Source organism: Octopus bimaculoides, chromosome 2 (genome assembly GCF_046866305.1).
Source record: "Octopus bimaculoides isolate indiv1 chromosome 2, ASM4686630v1, whole genome shotgun sequence".
NCBI classification, from domain to species: domain Eukaryota; kingdom Metazoa; phylum Mollusca; class Cephalopoda; order Octopoda; family Octopodidae; genus Octopus; species Octopus bimaculoides.
This window is the reverse complement of record NC_142929.1, coordinates 42,377,837-42,383,730: the sequence shown is the minus strand read 5'-3', so window position 1 is coordinate 42,383,730 and position 5,894 is coordinate 42,377,837.

Sequence of the window (5,894 nt, the reverse complement as noted above, 5' to 3'; positions counted from 1 at the left end):
CCATATATTTGGACCACCATGTATGCCAGGACTAGATTGGCGTACGTCGGAGCAACTTTTGTACCCATTGCAGTCCCAGATATTTGTTTGTAAATATTGCCATCGAAGTCAAAAAAGTTGTTTTCGAGGATAAACTTTAATCCTTCAGTGATGGAACTCCTTTGAATTCTGTCCGGAATTTCTCAAGCCAGAAATGTATTGCTTCTAGTCCATAATAGTGTGGGATTGTGGTATATAGGTTTACCACATCTAAAGATACAATAGTGGTATCATTGTTTATGGAATTTGGGGGTTCAGGTCGTCCCTCACAAAACTTGGTATGTATTTTAAAATAGGTTTCAGTAATATATCCAAAAAGTTACTCGGTCTGTGTGTTTCACAGTTCGGGCCTGCTACGATTGGTCTAAATTTAAGGTTGGTGGGATATTGTATGTTTATGCAACTTGAAGTGGGTTCTTTACATGCATTCTTAATAGTTTGATTCTTATGGATTTTTGAGAGACCGTAAAAGTAGCTAGTCTTGCAATCAAAATGGAAAATGGGTTAGGTAGTCACATTCTTTGTTTGTTAAACTTTTTTGATGTCTGTGAATGAGTGTGTTCAGTTTAGCCATTGTCTTTGATTTTTGGTAATTATTTACCTGTTCGTAGTGGGTCATATCTTGTAACATAGGTAGTTTATCTCCTTTGTAGTGTTTGCCTTATAAAAAAAAACAGGGCAAACTTCAAACACTAGTCAAAAGCAAGACAGCTGCAACATAAGCCACGTCTTTCTATTCGAACTTTTTGAAAATCAATGTAAACTGTGAAACTGGTTAAAGCTTCAAATATATCAATAAAGAACATTTTAACTATTCTCAGTGCATTTTCAACTTCTATTTTTCATATGTACACATATTCAAATTCGAATTCCTTAACGACAATGTAACCATCATTTAACTAAGGAATCTTCGGTCTGATGAGTAGCTAGTGGAGTATCCCTAGTTGAGTAATTGTTATTTCCGAGTATCTGCTAGCAAGGAGACATATGTAGCCTGGATTTTACCTGCTTCATTCCCTTAATTTGGATTTTTATTCGCATTCATAGCAACCCTAGATGCTAACCGTGAACTATAAAAAAAAAACACTTTTTTCAGTTTATCGAAATGCGGTTTTAGAAAAGCCTACAAACTTTTTACACCAATAAACTATTATTGTTCCTGAAAGTTGTTCTTTATACCTACCACGGACTGCTCGAAGCTTACTAACTTCCTACACCTAGATCCTTGGATCTTACAATTACATATCATTATATATATATAATAGTTGAGAGATCAGTAACAACAAATTGAGGTATATGCCTACTGCCTCTGTTCCTCGTGGTGACATTAAATGTTTGTGTGCTGTGTGGTTGTTTTCGTTGCTGAGTATAAACATGGTATTCAGTATTGATGATTGGTACAAGAGGATTAATCTCACTATGAGTAAGCAAAGGTTGCTACTCTGAATTTGCATATGGGGAAAATAAGGTTAAGATGATCGGTCTTTCTATGGTATTAGCAGCCAGTAGTTTGAAGTTAATTAACAAAGCTACTATCAGCTTCTTACAGAACATGAATTGGCAATTACGGGTTCCAAGTGAATAAGGGGTAGCCATGTTAAGTATTTTCCATGTAGTCATGGGTATGTCATTGCCTTATCTCAGAGTCACGAGATGAACCAGGACAAGGAGGCGTGTTTTCCCAATCTCTGCTTCTGAATATAACTGTTTTCAGTCATATTTTTTCTTTTCCTAGAAATATTCGTCACATTATTCCTGTGACCTTTTAGTGAAGAGTAAACATGAACCCTGTGTTCTTGTTTGTGTTAAAGTGTATGCACTGGTGTGACAAACAACATCGAGTCAAAGATAAACAACAAGTTTTTATAACAGTGTTCATACAAAAGTGGATGTCAATAAATAAGTTGTACAAACGTGGTTACATCTTATATGATTGACGCTGAAACAGAAGAGAGTAAGAAATGCGCCTGCTACATAATGCGGTAACGGTAATGGCCAAAGGCGAAACGAGCTAGCAGTCCTCGCTGGCTGTGTCCGTTGACAAGTCAAACTACCCACGGGCGAGAGCGGCGGGTTTTTATGCCTCCCTAGCGGAAGTGCCATCGCGACGTCACCTAACGACGACAGAATGAGGGAGCATAACTCCGCCCTGTTCATTTTAGCGCTTACAGTCCTTGCTACACTACTCCCCACGCGACTGTAAGTCGAAAAAGAGGTATGTCGTCGCAAAAGGCCAACCTAGGGAACAAAACAGAGGGAGTGAAAATATCAGGAAAGGCATGTAAAAATTAACACAGTAGTTCCAAAAGTTTGAAAACACAGCATGTGCCACGTAAACAAATATCAAAAATGTGGAAAAAGTCAAAACGTACTAAAATGTTTAAATAAAACGCGTGGAAAATGCCAAGATGTGTAAAAGTCAGGGTACAGTATATATAGTCTTACACAATTTTTGGGGGCCAGTGTATCCGACGCCCAGCCCTGGTAATCGTGACATGTCCCTGAGAAAACGTGGGTCCATTTATCAATGTTCGCTGGAAGAGCAGCAGGCACAGTCTGATGTCTAGAAGACATCGGTGGAAGGTCAGAGAAATAGGTTTGCAGACGATGAACGTAGGTAGCTGAATCTTGTGCTGAAATATCCACAGGGACTAGAATTTGGCCGGGTAAAGACAGTGGCGATCCGTATAGTAATTCCGCAGAAGATAATCCCAAATCCTCTATCACGAAGGAGCGACAACCTAAAAGAACCAGAGACAGGTACTCGCTCCACCTTTGAGGATCAGGGTATGCGCGGAAAGATGCTTTTTATTGTCTGTGAAAGCGTTCGACTATATCGTTCGAAGCTAGGTGGTAGCTAGTCGTACAGCTATGGCAAACTCCCAGGATAGCAGAAGATTGGTTGAACAGCCGTGATTCAAACTAATTTCCACGATCTGTCGTAATGCGTAACGGAACACCAAAACGGGAAATCCAACCTGAGATGAGGGCTTGTGCCACGGATTCAGCACTAATGTTGACAAGTGGGATGGCTTCAGGCCAACGCGAAAACCGATCAGGTAATGATGGATGTGAACCCGCGGCTAGGTGGCCAAAGCCCAACTAAATCGCTATGTATACGTTGGAAGCGGGCGTCTGGATACTGAAACGAAACCAAGAGGTGCACGAACATGGCGATGAACCTTAGAACGTTGACACTGAAGGCATGTGCGTGCCCATTTGGTGGTTTAGTGTCTCATATCTGGCCAAAAGAAAAAAACGAGCAGAAATAAGCTTCACAGAAGCTGTTATACCAAGGTGTGATAAGATATGCAGAGCGTTGAAGACGGTGCGACGATGAGACTGGTGCGAGCGGACGGAATGAGCCAGTAGATGTATCACACAATATCTCTCAGTCTGAAGCTGATAATGGCAAATACTTGAAATGGCATGTTGCGAATTCCTCAGATATAACGTCCAAAGACGATAGTAGTGATTGGTCAGCTGCCAAGGCAATCAAATCTATCATAGAAGCAGACGACAGTAGACAGGTAAGCGGGATAAAGCATCAGCAACAAGATTACGAGAACCGGAGATATGCCGAATATCACTAGAAAACTGCGATACATAATCAAGATGTCAGATTTCTCTTGGCGAATACTTGTCCGGCTTGGCAAAAAGAGCAAAGATAGGGGGTTTGTGGTCTGTGAATACTGTAAACTCCCTTCCTTCCAGGAAATGACAAAAGTGCTTCACTGCAAGATGAATAGCGAGAAATTCTCTTCCAAACGTGCTATAGCGCGTCTCTGTGGGCTTCAACTGGCGGGAAATGTCAGCGGTTGCAGAATTTCCTGGCCAGTTTGCTATAATACTGCGCCCACAGATGCATTCGATGCATCTACCACAAGCGAGAGCTTTGCATCGGATTTGGGGTAAACTAACATTGAAACGTTAGCCAGGGCCTGTTTGACAGTCTGAAAATCAGCAACAAGGGACAGTGAAAGGGAGATAACTTCGTTCTTCATCTTACGATCATTCAGTAATGATGTAAGTTAATTCAATTATTCAGCACAATTTAGGATGAATCAACGATAAGAATAGACCAAACCGAGGAAATGACGAAGCTGCTTAAGAGAAGATGGAGGAAGAAGCTTCTGAATTGCCTGTACCTTCTCTGGGAGAAGACGAATTCCATCGATAATGTGGCCTAAAAATTCCAGCGATGCAGAACCAAATACACACTTCACCGAGTTGATTTTAACTCGATAATCGCGTAGACGTTGAAAAAGGAGCGTTAGTTGGTGAACATGCTCTTCCTTCGTAGAACTGGTGATGAGTAAGTCGTCAATGTAGAGACAGACGAAGTCGAGACCACGAATGACCTCGTCTATAAACCTTTGAAAGGCGCTAGCTGCATTTCGTAACCCAAAAGGCATTGAAAGGAATTCAAATGAATCAAAAGGAGTTGTAACGGCAGTCTTTGGTATATCGTGTGGATTTAAAGGAATCTGGCGATACGCCCGGACGAGATCGACCTTAGAAAAAACAGTACTACCGTGCAAAGTAGAAGAAAGTGGAAGGTGTGGAATAGGGTATCTGTCCGGAGTCGTAATAGCATTTAATCTTCGATAATCCCCAACTAGGCGGAAATCAGTATTTCCTTTGGGGACTAAATGGAGAGGGGAAGACCAGAGGCTAGTAGAAGGACGAATAAGCCCCAGCTGGAGCATGTGACCGAATTCCACTTTTGCAGCCTTGAGTTTATCAAGAGGAAGACAGCGAGCACGAGCAAACACTAGTGGACCATTGGTGTCAATGTAATGTCTCGCTGAATGTATAGGATCAGTGACGTTGAAATAAGTTTCGGGAAAGAGTTGAGAAGAGAATGGTATGTATCACCGGATACAACACTAAAAGATACCGGACTTACAACAGGAGCGGACACTGAACCAGGAACTGATAACTGCGTTGAGCTATACAACAAACGCTGTTGGCGAGCATCCACCAACAGTGAGAAGTGGTGGAGGCAATCTGTCCCGAGAATAGGATAGGGTAGGTCCGCAATTACGAAAATCTATTTCAAGTCCTTCCGGAGAGCCACCTTCCAACCATGTGCATCTTTTCTAACAGACACACTTGTTGCATCCTTTTCGAGAGCACCACCAGTAAATTTTCCCGCGAAGCATCTTTTTGTTCATATAGTGTCATTTTGCAAGTAAGAAACCGCATCCTCCTCGGTTTTCAATTTCTCTATCATATTCGAAAGGTTAAATTAGCTGGCAGCAGTCATACTTCTATTTAGGTTGAAAATGTCCAGGAAAACACACAGATCAAAATTATGAAAATGAGGTGGTGACAGGACAGCGACAGGATATGGTTGAAGATACTTGCCCAAGGTGCATGCAGAGAGATTGAACCCAATACTATATAAATGTGAAACAAAACTTCTCAACCACAAAACCATATGGCTAATCCTGTATATCTAACTAGTACATTAGCTTTTCCTCTGAAATATGAACCTATCTACGTTTTTTTTTTTTTTAATTTTCTAAGTTGTTTTAAAACAAGTCATGACACTCAGTGAAAACAATATTACATCACTACAGCTGCTGCTGCTGCTTACAACTCACTGTCATATCGTTTAGAGTTAGGTACTACACTTTGTGGTAGTAAGAGGGAATGTTATAGAAACTAACCAAGTATAAAAATACTTCTCTTACTGATTCATCTGACCAATGCAAGAGAAAATGTGAAATGAGAAAGGAAAAAAACATGGTATAAATTTTTCTTAGATATTCTGAAGATAAAAGATTAACAGAAAATAATGAATGGCTGAAACAAAAGTATACTTCAATGTCAAAGAAAATATTCTGATG